General features: G+C 35.3%; 1 protein-coding gene across 1 annotated transcript in view; it reads left to right on the forward strand.

The window, feature by feature from the left end:
• The window catches only part of CNTNAP2 (contactin associated protein 2), a 1,376,829-nt gene that overhangs the window by 448,669 nt on the left and 910,486 nt on the right, over positions 1-17,674 (forward strand). The window lies entirely within an intron of this gene.

The following is a 17,674-nucleotide window of genomic DNA, read 5'->3' on the forward strand; positions in this document are numbered from 1 at the left end:
ATTAGCTAACATCTCCCGCCACATCAATTTCAACTTATGGCCAAGAGATGCAACATCAGGAATCCTTAAACAGCTGTACAGCATCTCAGCTCATCTTTACTGCAACCTGGATTTGCCCACTCTTCACAATCCCCTTGTAATTTCTTACTGACTAAACCACTGTAGCTTTCTATAGTGTGTATATTTATATTTTGCCTGCTAAAAGAAAGTGAGTTATGTTAGCTTAGTTCTCTTTTTGAAGTAGTTTATTCTGATTAGCTTTGTCACCGTTTCACTGCTCTGCATGGAAACAAGATAAAATTCCAGTTGCAGGCAAAAAGGGGGACAAAATTGATGATCTATAAATAGACAATAAAAGTATCCATTTAAACTGGGAAAAAATAGTTTACCACTCTAGCTCTACATAACTGGCATTGTTTTTGCTATACTGGGGGTGACTTCTTTTATTGGAATTTGTTGTTATATTAATGTCTTCCACTGTCACTGGTATAATTTTAAAGAAAAAAATGACATTAGAACACATGGTAACGTACTCTTTTAAATGGAGAAAGGACCCTGAGAATCTTTTTTCAAATAGTGCTGAATCATAAAAATATGAATAATTCTCAGTGTTCTAAGAAGCTAATGAACCAGATCTTTCCTTAAAAGCATTTTTTCCTTTGGTTGTTACAGAGCAAAGAATCCTAATGGACAAGCAGGATAAATAATTTAGTATATAAAATACTCATATACCTATTGAAAAGTTAATGCAAAATGTGAGTATATCTTCTCTGGTTATCTAAATTATCTGCAAGAGGAAATCTTAGCAAGGTGCAAGCAGCAGTAGTCATTTGTGGTCTATCTGTAACTAGCATATTCTTTGACAGTGAAAGGTAAACTTTTTGCAAAAGAATGAATGAGGAATAAGTTCAATGTGTTCCTTAACTTTTCAAAATGGTTACAAGTGATATTCTCATCTAGTTTGTAGCATCTACCATGACAAATCTGCCAAGGTGGACCTTGTTGACAAGCTGCAAACACCTGTTTTTTTGTCTTATGCTCAATCAGTAACTGTGTTGCATTACTCTGGTAGAATGGAGATAATCTCCACGTCCTCTTTCAGAACTCAATGCTATAGTATTATGTAATTAAAAATTAAAAGTGATGAACAGCCTATACTTCAGGAAATAAAGGGACCAAATGAAATAATAGTTTCTCAGAGGAAGCTTCAGATTACAGATAATAAAGCTTTAGATAGGGAAAATATTTAAGATTAAAAAGACTATGGTAAGACCTACTAACCTTCCTTCTTGATTAGATATGAGGGACAAACATTGGACACATAGGTAGAGCTAAGTAAATTAATGGTAATTCTTCCTATCTACCCCAAGCAGCTTAGCAATTTCCCTAGGTTTGCCTCTAAAATTGTCTTAGGAATTCAAACTTGAAATCACAAACATTCTTGACTCCACCATAGCTTTGATTTCCCAGTATGCAACTTGTCACCCTATCATGTAGATTATATTTATAATGGAATTTGTATATACCTATTTGCTTTTCCTTGGGCTACCACCTTAAACCAGGATATAGCTTTGAATGATATTCAGTACATTCTTCAATCCTTTTCTTTCTACTGTAGGCAGAATTTCAAAATGTCCCCCAACCAAAGATGTCCCACTCTATCCTCAGACTCTGTGAGTGCGATATCCCATGATCATGGTATATGATATTGTACAGCTGACTTTAAGATTATCCAGATGGGCCCAATTTAATCACATAAGCCCTTAAAAGGAAAGTGTTTTCTGTGCTGATGGTAGAAGAGGAAGTCAGAGAGATGTGAAGTATGAGAGGAAATCAACACACCATTGCTGAATTGAAGACAGGAGCACCCATGTAGAAAGGAAGAGGGCAGCAGCCTCTAGAAACAGAATTTGGCCCTGATGGACATGAAGCAAGGAAGCAGAGTCTTCAGTGCTGTAGCTTCAAGGAGCTGAGTTCTTCCAACAATCTGAAGGAACTTAGAACTGACTTTTTTCCTGGAGCTTCCAAATTATAGCCTGGCTTGAACAACATTGGTTGTGAGGCCCTAAGCAGAGAACCCTGCCAAGCACACATGGACTCCTAACCTACAGAAATGGTAAAATTATAAGTTTGTGTTAAGTCTCTAATACTAAATATGTACGGTTCTAGCCTCTCAGTTTGTAATAATTTGTTATGCAGGAATAGCAAACTAATATGCCCTCCAATCCAGCCATATTTATCAGATCAGTCTTTATAATAAAGTCTCAATTGATCCTAACATTTTCCTGTTCAGAAATCTGTAAGTCTGCTTCTTCGCCTTGGTTCAAATTCAAAGCCTTTATTCTGATTTTAAAATTCTCCACTAATCTAAGCCAAACTACTTTACAGTACATAGTTTTTACTCTTCCCAAATGAAGGGGCTCCCATAATACCTCACTTACCTTAATCTTCCATACTTTAATTTTCTACTTATCTGTCACTCTGATTAAACTGGAAACTAACTCCTTGAAGATAGGAACTGCATCGTTTATGCACTTTTCATCCTCATTGCCTAGCACACCATTCAGTGTCAGTAGGTCTGTAGTGAATTCCACATGGATGGATGAACCTTAACTCCTTATTAAAGCCAGACCAGATCCTTGCTTCCTTTGACGGAGCCATGGTTATTCCTGCCTCTCTACCTTTGCTAATACTGTTCACCCAACCATAATGCCCTGTTTCTTCAACCACTCAGCAATGTGCTGTGAGAGCAGCCAATACAGAGAGCAAGAATCAAAACAGGTCACTTACTGAGGTGAAAAGCTACTAGGAGCGAATGCTGCCTTACATTATTACAGAATACAACTGTAACATGTAGAAAGAAGAGCACTAGCATGGAGCCATAGAATCTCTTTAACACCAAAACAGCAGAGCCCTTCAAAGCCTTATTGGCTATTTCCTTAACAAGACTGAATTTCTTCAGTAAAAGACCCACATTTTTCACTTTTTTATATACCACTGACAAATAAAAGATGCTAATGATCCGAATTTGTGTTCATTTTCACAAATTACAGAGAATATAGCAACTGTTCTGTCATACTAATAATTTCTTTGCTTTCCTTTCAATTCAACCCCCCTACTTGTCTTGACCACTAATCTAAACCTGAGAGTGGGAATAGTAGTAGAAATAACAACACAACTAAGGCCCAGAGTGTAATATTGCCCCAGGTCACAGCTACAAATTAGTGGACACAGGATTGAAACCAGTGCCTTGTGAAGTCGCAGCCTGTGCTCACCATCATGAGCACTCTTAACTCTCAACCCTTATTCCGGAACATTCCACCATCAGTTGCATTCATGTTCCTATAGTGAGGTCCAATGAATGGTTGGAAAAGCAATGAGTTTCCACGATGCATCGAGTTTTGAGACAGGCTTTTGTTTACAAATGTTAGGAATGGAGTCTGAAAAAAGTCTTAAAAAAAATCAAACTGCCGCTGCCATGTCCTGGATATGCCACACTCTGGTTCCTTGGTAGTTTCAACTAATATCATAGATAAATCATTTTTAATATCAAATGGCATATAATCTTGAAGGAATGCAAGCACATATCCAGTACATGATTTTGCTGTTTCTGTAACTTGAAATTCGAAGGTGATTTTATAGATAATGAATGACCTTCAGATAATGTACATTGGCAGGAAATTGTTTCTAAAACCACTTGAAGAATTTCTTAAGTCTAATTAAGAGCACAATTTCAAATCAATCTGCTTATTTTTTTCCTATAATTTAGCCTGGTATTATACAAATAAAAGGTGATCATGAGAAAATGTTGTAACATACTTATATGATGAAAAGAAGTTAGTGCTTAATTTTGCAAAAGGCAGTTGTTCTTGCTAATTGGCCATCTGTTTAAACATAATTTTTGTATGGAATTGACCTTTTGATTTAACCTAATATATAGGTTAATTACATTATATTGTTATTAGATAGATTGTGGTGGGAACAAGGTGTCCCTAGCCTAATGCCCGATATTTAAGCATTCTCCATTGTAGAATGGAGAAAGAAAGCAAAGAGGGAAATAAATAGACAGGAAGAAAGGAGAAAAAGGAAGAGGAGGAAATGAGGAGGCAAGAATAAGGAAGGGAATAAGGAAATAAAAAAATAAAAAAGGATAGGAAGCAAGGTAGAGGGGGAAATGTGGGAGGCTAGGAAGGAAAACAGGAAGGGAAGGAGAGAGGGGGAGTGAGGACGAAGGGGAGTGCAAAGGGAGGAATATAAAATGGAAGGGAAGAAGTAGAAAAGGGAAAGAAATGGAAGGGAGGGAGCAATCCTTAGCCTCTTTCCCATTCTTTCTCCTGGCAAAGCCTACTTCTCATCCGTAGGGGCATGGCTTTTTTTTTTTTTTTTTCCCATCTTTGCACGCTGTTTATTCAGACAGTCCAGAAATTTACAAAGAATAAAAACAATCAAACAAGCAACAAACAAACAAAAGAAGTTCAACAAATGTTGCTGCAATAACAGGATATTCACATGGAAAAAAGAATGAAATGTGATCCCCGTCACACAGCATACAAAAAAAAAAAAAAAGTTCCAGAATAAGCAGTGTGGGTCAGTATAGTTTTTTTTTGCCAACCCAAGAAGAACTCTTGTGTAATCTTTTAATCCCACCTCTTCAGGCCTTGTTTCTTAGATTCTACTAAGAAAATGGGGCATGGCTTTTTAGGTCTCATAGTTTTCTCATCCGGAATTCACCCAAAACTATTCTTCTCCTGGTAAACTCTTTCTCAGCATTAGAAAGGCAAACAGTAACACCCTCTTCCTATTCCCAGTTCTCAGGAAGAGTCAGGCAGCATCCTCCAAGCTCTCCTAATCCTACTGTCCCCTCAGGGAATGGCACACATACACGCAGGGTAAGGGCACTTTTCTCATTCTTTTGTAGCTGTTTCTTGCCTTGTCTCTATTCTCCTCATTAGAATGCAATCTCCTAGGACAGGAAATGGTCTTATCCATTTTGTATTCCTAGAAGCTAGCACAGAGTGTGATTCATAGGAGGAACTCAATGATTCTATAAAGTACTGCATTTAATTCTCACAACTAACCATGTAAAATAGGTACCATATTCCACATTTTGCAGCAGAATAAACAAAGATTCAGTTTATTTAAGTGACTTGTCGAATATCATTAGTATAAGTGAGCCTGAAAAGAATTCTTTGAGCCTCAGTGAAGAGATCCAGAATAAAGAAAATAATTCTGAAAACTAAAGAATGAGTTGTGTAAAAACCTACAAAGTGTTTAAAAGTTAAAAGTGGAAACAAGGCCAACTCAGGTTTGTTTTAATTATGAATTCTTTGAGAAATGTATTCTTTCTACATATCTATAGCAGGAAAGTAAAAATTGGTGATAAAATATGAGATGAGCCATGATGTCTTTTTTGTCACTTGAGAAAGCTGACTTGTGCAGATTGACCTATGAGAACTGACTGAAGAAAAAAAAAAGTTTGAAATATTTTGCCCTTGGACCAGACTTATATAGTTTTTCCATCAACAAAGGATTTCTTCATTTTTTTTTTTGCATTGTTCGTTCATATATTAATTCAATAAGTGGTTCTCACACACATACAATAAGCATTGACTCCATTTAATATTACCTTATTTTTACTTATAATATATTTTCCCATGTAATCCATCTCTAATTCAAACATGAAATTAATTTTCTTTGGTGGTTATGAGATTTTCCAGTCTTGGATTTTGTTTATTTTACAACAGGATTTCTAGTTTAAGTATGTCTTCAGCCTGGACTAGGCATTCCTCTCTTTTTGTGACTTGTTGTTATTTATATAAGACTTTCTGCTCTTTCTTTGAATTATACAGTATTTTTTGATTTTTGTTATTTTGTTTTAAAATTACAATATAGGACACATATTCAATATTTACTTTTATATTTGAGGAAAAACACAAATACATTTATATTGCCAAGACATTTTGTCATCAGGGCTATGAATTCTGAGTATTTGCCCTGTGCCTTCAAGAACACAGCAAAATGTAATTTAAGGATTTAAAATCTAAGCAGGATTGGTGCTGCTTCATTGGGGGTGCATTGGATGGTTTATAAACCAAATACTGGAATGTCTAAAAAAGGCTTCTCCCAGAGCCCATTAACCTTCAAGAAGCCTTAGTCTCTCTTTTCTGACACGAGTAAACTGAACAGGCATTTAATAAAAGTCCTGCAGCAGGCATACCTGAAAGGTCAGGGCTCACGATAAAGCTGCCAACACTGCAACTTTAAGAAAACATATCCTGAAGACCTTTAATAACAAGAGGTCTGCCAGTGTCCATTGTAGAGGATCTTTATTTTAAAATTCCATTTGAGAAACCAGCTCTCCCATTTGACAAGATCACGGTCTTTAATCTTATTTTTGGTGTGCAAGTTGCCCGTCAGCCCTGTAGAAACCAGCATTTTGTGGGGTCCTGATGACCACAAGAAATAACTTTCTGTAGTGATAGATATGCTTTCCTTTTCTCCACTTTGACTTTGTGATCACCCATTTCATTACTCCTAAGTGTTTCTACATCTTCTAAAATTGAAGAAATTTAATGTAACAGAAGTAGACGTGGTTCATCAAAGTTTCCATTCCATTTTCTTTCCTTTTTGTCCCTTATCCTTTCTTTAACCTTAATAGCTCGAATAACACTGAAATTAGGAATCTTACATATATACCAGCAACTTCAGTGTCTCTGTGTGAACTAGGAGGAAAAAACAAACAAAGCAAACCTAGAATTGATAGAACAGAAATAAGATCATCACTATAAACACTATAACTGTATTAGGTAGATATTATAATTCCCACTTTATAGGTGAATAAACAAAGATCTTCAAGTCTTAAATAATTTGTTCAAGTTAACACAGCTAATAAATAAGTGCCAAAAATCAAATACAGATCTCTCAGTTTCGAAAAACTCATGCTATTTCCAGTCTCTGAGGCATATGTCTGCATTTCTGCTCTCTCCGAATCAGTTTAAATAAATTTAAATTAACAAACATGTCTTCAGAACTTAGAATAATATTATGGTGTTAAAAAAAAAAAAGCTTGATTTAAACTATTCCAGAGCATAGAAATAAAAGGAGAACGTCCAGATTCTTTTTATGTTGTACTTTCAACATTGACAAATCGTTAAAGATTTTACAAAAAAAATTCTAAAAAACCAGAAACAATCAGACCATTCTCACCTATGAGTAGCAATGCAGAAATCTTAAAATAATATTAAATGAAATTCAGCCGAATATTTTAAATGATGTTATATGGCAAATAAGTAGGGATTCCTCCAGAAAAGCAATAAAGCAAATAGTAGTAGTTTTCAAGAATTTTTTTTTGTGGGGGGGCAAGTGTGATGTGCGCAGAGAACAGTGAGAAAGAGTTGTGTCTTTACCGATCAGGAGTGAAGCTGGTTCCTATGACCTTTGGGGTTAAAACAAAAGCTTTGGTAAAATTAATCACAAGGAAAGATACAGCCATCATGTAATGAAAACCAAAAAAAAAGTGAAGCGGTAGTGTAACTAGGAAGGATGGAGCAAATGTAAAAGACATTTAAAAGGATCAATGATGTTAATGGTTGGAATTAGACATTGGTAGAAAGTAGTGAAATTAATTGATCACATGGGAGAACCATGACCAGAAAATCTAGAGAATCATTTGGGTACGGGAGTTAAAACACCACCAAAAGAACTGCTGGGTGATTGTGATCAATAATCATTACGCTACTATTTCCTGTCTCTTCTTACCTCTTGCTTAAAATTAATCAAAAGTTAAGAAATATTCAAGGTCTCTAGTATGTAATGAAAACTAAATGGGTCAGAACTCTTGCTTCTCTGAAATTTTCACATTTTCTCACACTTCTGTGCTAGAAAGTTGAATCTAATTTCTTTTCATTTCAATGTATAATGTTAAGAAATGAGAGATGAAAAAAATGGGAAACAAAGGAAAAAATACGTACATACATATATATACTATATAAAATAGTACTAGAAGTTGTAAGGGAGTGTTGTAGATATTTTTCTTACTACTCACATGGTAGAGATGGAAAAGAATGCTCACCCAGAAATCATCAAGGCTGTCATTCATTCTTCTTCAAGCAAAGGGCCCTGCCATTTGGGCCCTGTGCAGTTGTTATTCTCAGCAAAGAATTGTCTTCTTGCCACATTCCTCAGCCTGATCAGTCTGACCAAATGCCACATCATTAGAAAAGCCCACCCTATGTATTTCCCAAACCCTGCTCTATTTTTCTCCATAGCACTAACTTGACAAATATTTAGTTTTTTATTTGTCTTCTCCCACTAGGCTAAAAGCTTCATATATCAACAATGTTTTTTCCTGTGTTCTTATTTTTCCTTTATCATCATAAAACCAAAGCCTAAAACTGTATCTGTCACATAGTAGGCATTCGATAAATATTTGTAGAATATATGAATGACTGAACCCTGGTTATAATATTTTACAAAATTTTTCCAGATCTTATTTTATGGTCAAAACATTTTTGAGAAAGGGGGGAAAAAAGCTTAGAACATTTTTTCCTTGAGAAAAACCCTGTAAGGTTGGAGTTGAAAGGTTTAAAATCCTCTGATGCTTAGCACATAGATCTCTGTTCCTCAGAGACATTTGTTTTAATCCACACAAAAATCTACCTTCAAAAACTACAGAAATTCTTTTCTATTTTACTTGAAAAAACTGCAGTTGCTTAGTTTTAAATTACTTTTTACATAGGAACTTCCCTAGATTCAGATATCTTTTTTCCCTCTGTGGGACTGTGATTTAAAAAAAAAAAGAAAATATCACAAAATATTTTTCAAGATTTTTTTTTTTACTTCTGATGTTTAGCCCATTTCATACTGGTATGCTGTTAGTCCTCTGCATAAGCAAGTAGTACTCATATTTATAAAGTACATAAAAAAATCATTGGTTGTCTAAGCTTCTAGAAAACTTATTGTACTTATTTGTCATTAAATAAACAAACAAATAAATAAGCAATATCTATAGCACAGAAATTAAAAAAAAAAGAAAGTGTAGGAATGAATATTCTGACCTTAACTCTTGAAGTCACTGATTTTTCAAGAGGCAGTCAATTACTACTTTTTTCTACATTTTGGGCCACATGTTCTCCAGCTCTTTCTCCTTAACCAGACCTCTCTCCTTTGTGCTAGGATGTTTTTTTTTCTGTTTAGGAAACATTCAGACCTACATTTTTTAAACCTTGTAGCTCTCCATAATGTTATTATGGTTATTTCACTCGAAAAAAGAGATCATAAATTCATTAAGCTTTTATTAATGGTCATAATGGTTAATAACTAATCCATTATTTCTATTAATACTAGCAGAAAACATGATCATAAACATCTTTCTAAGTTGCTATATACATGAAGAATGTTCCACTGTTCTGAAAATTGTGTGACATATTGTCAAGTAAATATGTTATAAATAAGTGTTTTCTCAGTGTTGGACAGTGAGTTTTATTCCATTTTGTGGTATATTAACAATAATAGATCATTCTTAGCATTTAAATCTCTAATTTCTTCCAAATTGATAAGAATCTAATTGAATTACAAACTCTTGATGCCCATACTTGTAGACAGAAGCAGACACCTGCTTATTGAAATGCTACGTTGAAAGTAAGATATACAACTCTCTGCTGATTTTCTCTCTACTGTCTGAACTAGATCTCCTTCAACCCAATGAAGGGGAAAATAAGTAATCATCCCTTGAGAGGGTTCGACTACCCAACTATGCCCAGTCTTGCCAGGATGAGCTCCACTAGATATGAACAGAGGAAATGAAAAGGAGACATGAAGAAGAAATTCTTGGCATGGTACCCTTATAAAACGCAATCTGCTCTTCTACTCCCTGTCATGGGTGGCAAGGGAATGAACTTATCATATTCTGTAATATATGCAGATTGAAGCAATTAGAATCCTATTAATTTCTCCCAGAATACACATTGTCCATGACCAAAAGGTCCTAATTTTTACTTGAAGTATACATCAGTTGAGGACCATAAATTGTCTCAAACATAAATGAATAGAGCAAAAAAAAAAAAAAAAAGATGTGGGCTAGTAAAAATATTTTGGGACCTGATTATAAACAACTTTGTGATTACAAACAACTTTGATTTGATTTGATTTCTCATATGTATTTTACCATGCATGGAATAAAGAGAGAATGGAATTCCATTGTTCATCTAAGGAAATAGATTTACCACTGGTGCCACTGCATTATAGTTTATTATGCCGAGAATATTACTTTAAGCAGTACTACCTGGTAGAACTTTCTGCAATGATGAAAGTATTCCTTTTCTTTACTATCCAACTTGGTAGCTACCAGCCACAGGTGACTTTTGAGCACCTGCAACATGGCTAGTACAACTGAGAGCTTATTTTATTTTATTTTATTTTATTTTATTTTATTTTATTTTATTTTATTAACTTTAATTTAAATAGTCACATGAGGCTAGTGATTATCATATTGGATTGTGCAGTGCTCTGGCATATAATTCTGTTTTTGGCATTTCTTCCTCTACATTCTCTCCATATTTTCTCTGGAAAATGAGAAAGCTGCCTTGGAACTTTTCAAGCAATGCTGGAAAAGCAGTTCTCCCCTTTGGTGGGCAGAATTATGGCTCCCCAATATGTCATGACCTAATCTCCAAAACCTGAATAACACCTGGACTGTGTTGTCTTACATGTCATATGGACGTTGCAGACTTGATTAAATTAAGGGTCTCGCGTTGAGGAGATTGTCCTGCACTACTTGGGTGGACCCAGTGTGATTACAAGCATCCTTATCAGAGGAATGCAATATAATTAGAGATAGAGAGAAGCGGAGATCATAGAGGAGAGAAGATACCGCACCACTGGCTGTGAACATAGGTGAAGGGGACCAAGATAGTCAAGGAGTGTAGACTGCCTACATAGGCTGCAGAAAGTAAGGAAGCAAATTCTCCCTGTGAGCATCCAAAAGGAACGTGATCCTGCACACCCATTTTATTCTTCTGACTTCCAGAGCTGTAAGATAATAAATTTGCATTGCTTTAAGGCACTATATTTGTGAAAGCAATTCTGGATACTACTACACAATGCTAGAAAATCTTTTGTATGCTTTACCCTGGGCAGAGGTGGGATGCTGCCCAGGGAAGGCCAGGACTCAATTGTACGTGTCAAACAAAAATGCACGCGCAGATTTACCTTATACACTGAAGTCTATTGTGCCTTCTCAGTCCTATGCTGCCCTGTGTAACTCATCACTGCTACTTTACCTATTCAAATTCATGATATCACTATGTTAGCATGTGTGGAAATCACATCTTCACGGAGGCTGGTCTAAATGCGACCTTCCCATCCCACCTCCCACCAAATCTTTTGCTGCACACATTGGCAAATTGCATCCATGCAGAAAAGTTTCTTTTCTGCTTTTGTTTTGTTTTGTAATTCGGTCATTTGGCGAAAGTTTAGGCTATCCTAAACCAACTTTAATTTGGAAGTTAAATATTTTGAAATTGGGTCTTTGAACACATGTAGGTCAAAATGTCCCCATCAGAGAAGAGTCCATGCTATATAGCCATTATTCTCATGAAAATGTTTTTGTTTTGTTTTGTTTTCTATTTTGTTCTTTGAAGTTTTATTCCCCATTGTGAGGTTCACCTAAGAGAAAACTGGATATTTGGAAGGTTTTCATTGGCATTAGATATTAGATCCTATCTGATTTATCTGTAGATTTAGGTGTATGTGGGGCTGTGGAATTGAATTTTGAACTATGTATTATACATATGATTAAGCAGGCAAGCAGAATATTGATTTTTTCTAATTAGTTGTTTGGTTGAATCATTTGTGCTATTATTTGGGGGGCAGAAGCCTTTTGTCTTGTCTTATTTTTCTTATTATTGAGGTATATCCTCAATGATAGCAAACCAAGAATGAATTCCTTAGTACACATAGAAGAGAAACAATAAATACTTTCACTTGCTGTATTTATGCATTTATTTTTATTAGAGAAGTTGTAGGTTTACATGCATAAAATACAGTTCCCATATATTATCCTATTATTAGTAGAATACAGTGTTATAATTCATGAAAGAACATTTTTATATTACTATTAACTGTAGTTTTCACTTATTAATAATATATATATATATGATGGGAATTTCTTATTCCATTTGAAAAGGACATATTTAATGGTGAGACCTGCTTTGCTCTAATGACATGAAACAATCAAAGCTTAAAGTAAATGAAATAGCAAAATACCAGGCAATAAATTTAAGTTTCGACTCAAGGAATTTGGTTTGGAGATACATTTTTGCTACTGAGGCACAATTCCCTAACAAGCCACAGCTTATTAATTATCTGAAACAATGAGACAGACACAACTGTTTCAACATAAATGCTAATGCTGTAATAACTTGAAGTACATAAAAGTAGGATCAAGAACCTCTAACCAGAAGCAAATTATAGCCTATCAGTTTTTTCTATACAGCAATCAGACCACTTTTAAGTCAGACAATAAATCTGCAAAAATGAGCTGTTTGTAATTAAAATTAAGCATGCCAAGATCATTTCATGACCATTTTTAAAGTCAAGTGCCTGTTAATAAAACAGTTAGATTTTCATTGCTATCACTTTCTTTAAAATTATTTCAATTCAAGATGAATTATTTTCTTGAAAGAAGTCCAGCTTTGCAGGATTCTAAAAGTTAATTATTCTGAGCTTGAAAAAAACTGTATATGCCTCCATAATTTCTACTTCCCCACCCCATACCTTTTTTCTTTCTTTCTTTTTTTTAAACATAACAACATGCAAACACAAACATTCTTAACATATGAGCATTCCATTCTTGGTATATAATCAATATCTCACAATATCATCACAAAGTTGTTATATTCATCACCCTGATCATTTCTTAGAACATTTGCATCCATTCAGAAAAAAAGATAAAAAAAAGAACTCATACATATCATACACTTTACCCCTCCCTCTCATTTACTGCTACTATTTCCATCTACCCAATATATTTTAGCCTTTCATTCCCCTATTTTTTTTCTATACCCCTTATCACTCCCTTTCATTGATCACTAGCATTTGAATCTACTAAATTTATTTTAACATTTTTCCCCCTTATTTATTTATTTTTAATTCATATGTTTTACCCATCTGTCCATACCATAGTTAAAAGGAGCATTAGACACAAAGTTTTCACAATCACACAGTCACATTATGAAAGCTATATCATTATACGATCATCTTCAAGAAACATGGCTACTGGAACACAGCTCTACGTTTTCAGGGACTTCCCTCCAGCCTCTCCAATGTACCTTAACTAAAAAGGTGATATCTACACAATGCATAAGATAACCTCCAGGATAACCTTTCAGCTCTGTTTGAAATCTCTCAGCCACTGACACTTTATTTTGTGTCATTTTTCTCTTCCCCCTTTCAGTCGAGAAGGTTTTCTCAATCCCTTGATGCTGAGTCCCAGCTCATTCTAGGGTTTCTGTCCCACATTGCCAGGAAGGTCCACACCCCTGAGAGTCATGTCCCATGTAGAGAAGGGAAGGACAGTGAGTTTGCTTGTTGCCACCCCATACTCTTAATCACTGAGCAAGGGTTCTTGCTAGCCCCAAACCTAATCTAATTGAAATTAGTGAATGACGTGGATTGTTTTTACTTTTTTTTGTTGTTTCTTTGATTGTTTCTAGTGAACTGAAAAATAGTTGAATAATGAATGTATAGTAACAGCTTTATAATGTGCATATCTCTCATAGAATGGTGACCAGAGGGCAGTCCTGCTGTTAAATCAGTGCAGTCTTGATTTTTTAATTTAGAAGTAGATTTAGAGATTGAGTGCCTAATTGGGGAAGATCAATAGGTAAGTAAATGTAGAGTTAACTTCTGGGAATGTGAACAAAGTAATATTTAATGCCATTATTACTCATATATAGAAATAAATAGAATGTCTTACCTCTCAATTTTATTCTTAAGGTTTCAGCCTAATAAATACCTGACATGAACAATTTACCATGTTGTTAACAGACTTCATATCTACCCTTGCCCATGCTAGATGACCTACAGCGTCTTCTTAGATTATTAATTATTTCTCTTCCTGCAAACTTAGCTCAAGCACCACTTCTAAAGAGCTTCTATAATGATGACCAGCCCCTCTCTCTGCCTGTCCCCAGTGCCTCAGACATTGCCTAGGACATAAGTCCGCGGTAAATATCCTCTCCATTTATAAATAAGATGCTGAGTATTGCCCACTTTCCATCAGTTATTGCATCAGTGAACATTAAAGACATCTTCTCTGGAAAGCATTTCATTTCCCAGGCCCTGATAACCTTAGTCAATTTACTTATACTGCTGATTCATTCTTTATTTAAGTGTTAAGCTCTCAAATAGAGCCTGAAAGATATAGGTACATTCAATTTCTTACAAAGGCGAATAGGACAATTTTTATCAGTTTATTTTGGGACAAAAATCAAATTAATGATAGTGTTCTACACTGTGCTGGTTTGAAATGATGTATGTACCCTAGAAAAGCCAAATTTTAATCCTAATCCCATTTTGTAAAGGCAGCAGTTTCTTCTAATTCCTATTCAATATTGTATGTTTGAAACTGCAGTTAGATCATCTCCCCGGAGATGTGATTTAATCGAGAGTGATTGTTGATCTGGATTAGGTAGAGGCATATCTCCACCCATTTGGGTAGTTCTTGATTAGTTTCTGAAGTCCTACAAAAGAAGAAACATTTTGGAGAATGATCAGTTCAGAGAGAGCAGAGAATGCTGCAGCACTGTGAAGCAGAGAGTCCATGAGCCAGTGACCTTTGGAGATGAAGAAGGAAAATGCCTCCCAGGGAGCTTCATAAAACAGGAAGCCAGGAGAGGAAGCTAGCAGATTATGTGTTCACCTGTGCCCTTCCAGTTGAGAGAGAAGCCCTAACTGTGTTTGCCATGTGCCTTCTCACTTGAGAGAGAAACCCTGAACTTCATCGACCTTCTTGAAGCAAGGTATCTTTTCCTGGATGGATGCCTTTGATCGGCCATTTCTATAGATTTGTTTTAATTGTGACATTTTCTTGGCCTTAACAATAAACTAGCAACTTATTAAATTCCCCCTTTTAAAAGCCATTCTGTTTCTGGCACATTGCATTCCGACAGCTAGCAACCTAGAACATACACCCAGCATGAAATCAAAGACTTTTATTAACAAATTAAAGTCCTTAAATGAGAATGAATTTGAAATCTTTTATTTTTGTAAACTTTTGCTCATCCGAGCATGGACATAAGTAAAGATGATGGCAGATAATCAACCAGGCATTTCCCAAACGAACAAACAAACAAGCTAAACTACTACTGACTTCTTGTAAATGTATCTAAGGAAGAAACAATAGAAATGAACATATTTATTTTAAAAGTGCTATAAAGAACAAAAATAATTATAATATTTTATTGAATTAATGCCTTACTAAACAGGTTGTGTTAAAACTTTACTGAAACAGAGCAATACACAGTGATGAAGGAAAGACTGTGCAAACCAACTCCCACTATTTATTGACATTTACAAGATCCGATTTTATGCACTGGTATCCTCTATCTCTTTTTAACAGAAAAAAGGAACAAGTGGGAAGAACACTAGAAGACAAAGATTAAGGATATTAATCTCATAATTTTATCTTTGCCAATAACAAGCTGTGAGACCTTTGCGAAGCAGTTTAATATATTTGTGCCATAATTATGTACACCTCTGAAGGAAAGGTTAAAAACAGACCTCTGAAGGAAATATTAAGAACAGATGTCAGTTTAAAAAATTTTACAACCTTAAAGTTCTTTCTATTCTTTTTTGCACTTGGAACATCTATAACGATGAGGAGAAGTTCCTTGAGCTGTTCCCTTCAATTCAGTAATTCATTGTCACATCCTAATTGAGGATCTGCAGTGCCTCAGGTATCATGGAGATATCTGATCTAAAGGAGTTCAGACTCTAGTTGGAGAGACAGTAAAATAACTACAGGAAAATAAAATAACATGTGACTAGACAGTTAATCCAGTATCCTCTGGCCTCTTAAAGGATCTTTTTTTTTGGCATGGGCAGGATCCGGGAATCCTCCTAAAGAATCTTAAACCTTCATTCCCTGCCTTTTCGCAAACATTTCAAATCTCCCCTAGTATGAGTCTCCTTCCTTCCTCTTTAGACAGCCAAAATTTACAGCTTGTCAGCAAAGAATATTTGTCACAAAATGCTTCTGATAGATTTTTAGCTGACTTGGTTTATGCCAAGCACTGCCTTCCAAAGAGACCAGCATGTTTTCAAGAACAAATAATAAGTTAAACAACAAACACAATGACAAAACCTTAACAATTGTTTAAACAATTGACCACCATTTGCTTTTAATTAGCTATAAAAATAATGTCAGAAATATTCATTTCAAAATCTTAATTATAAGGGGTTGCAAGGATAGTTCATTGGTAGAATTCTCGCCTGCCATGTGGGAGGCCAGGGTTCGATTCCTAGCCTAAGCACTTCTCAAACAAACAAACAAGCAAAACAAACAAACAAAAATTCAACAAATGGTGCTGCAATATTAGGATACTCACATGGAAAAAGAATGAAATGTGACCCCACCATATAGCATTCAAAAAAAATTCTTAATTGTATAAATACTAAAATTCTGCATAAACATAATGTACCCATTTGAATTCAGTGTTTAAAGAAAGTGATAGGGGCAAACAGTGGAGAAAGTGTCTAGCCAGACAGCATTTGAATTGCTTAAAAAATATAGGTATGTGTTTTGCATGTTTCTTTATTGGGAAATAAGAGTTGATTATCTCCGTAATATGTGCCTCCAAAAACTTCTAGTCTGCAACTCTGCAAACTATGCATAGACTACATACTATGTCCTATATAACTTGGGACAATTTTGTGTTGTCTAAAAAAATGTTAGACAGTCATCTGTATCTTAGTCCAACTATGCCACAAATATGCTCTGTGACCTTTGATTCTGTCATGGTCAGGGACATGTGTCAACTTGGCCAAGTGGTGGTACCTGTTTATCTGGTTGGGCAAGTGCTGGCCCTGCCTGTTGCAATGAGGACATTTCACAGAATTAGATCATGATCACGTCCGCTGCATCCACAGCTGATTCCATTTGTAATCAGCCAAAGGGGAGTGTCTTCTGCAATGAGTGATGCTTAATCTAATCACGGGAAGCCTTTTAAGGAGGATTCAGAAGAGACAGATTCTATTCCTGCTTCGCCTGGCGATCCTCTTCTGTGGAGTTCATCCAGACCCTCCACCGGAGTCATCAGCTTCACAGCCTGCCCTGCGGATTTTGGACTCTGCGTTCCCGTGGTCACATGAGACACTTTTATAAATTTTATATTTGCGAGTTCTCCCTGTTGATTCTTTTTCTCTAGAGAACCTTAACTAATACAGATTCCCTTAAACATCACCTTATTTCCATAGTTTTTCTTTCTTCATCTGTAAAATAAAGTGATTAAATAAGTTGCTCTATGATTCTTTCTGTCTCTAAACTTTTGTGATTCTTTCGTTGATTTGCATTTTCTTTTACTCATAGAGAAATTAATAGATACACATTTTAGAATCAATTAAAAACATTAACACAACAGCAAAGCATGCGCTTATGTATAAAATATTATTTTAT

Source organism: Tamandua tetradactyla, chromosome 1 (genome assembly GCF_023851605.1).
Source record: "Tamandua tetradactyla isolate mTamTet1 chromosome 1, mTamTet1.pri, whole genome shotgun sequence".
NCBI classification, from domain to species: Eukaryota; Metazoa; Chordata; class Mammalia; order Pilosa; family Myrmecophagidae; genus Tamandua; species Tamandua tetradactyla.